Below are 514 nucleotides of genomic sequence, written 5' to 3' on the forward strand. Positions count from 1 at the left end.
CCCCCGGAGGGGGTCCCCCGGGAGGTGCGCGGCGCGGAGGCTGGGGTCGTCGCTGGGGTCAGCAGCCCCGGCTGTGTGGACCCCGCGCGCAAAGATCAGAGACGGAAACCTCCGACGAGGGTCTGCGCGGAGACGGCTCTCGCCTCTGGCGCCTGGGCGGGCCCAGCCCATCCCTGCGCACGCTCAGTCCGGCTTCTCTGGCAACCAGAGACCGGTGGCTAGGAGACCATGCTAATGAAGGACGCCCTCGCTGCCCGCGTGGCAAGCCATCCGGTAGCTGCCGAGGTAGCCATCTTGGAGCCTGGCAGGATTCCGACTCCGGGCCGAAACCAGGAGCGCCAATGAGCCCCATAAAGAGGAAGGAGGCAAGGAGGCGCCGGTAGAATCCCGAGGAGGCGGGAGACGGGTTCCCGGCGGCTCTGCCCTCAACCAAGATGGCCGCCTCGGCGCCGGCGCGCTGTGGAAGATGGCGGCGCTTCCGGTCCCGCTGCCCTCAGCGAACATGGCGGCAGTG

This window comes from Carlito syrichta, unplaced genomic scaffold (assembly GCF_000164805.1).
Source record: "Carlito syrichta isolate Samal-C Ts95f unplaced genomic scaffold, Tarsius_syrichta-2.0.1 Scaffold144750, whole genome shotgun sequence".
Classification (NCBI taxonomy): domain Eukaryota; kingdom Metazoa; phylum Chordata; class Mammalia; order Primates; family Tarsiidae; genus Carlito; species Carlito syrichta.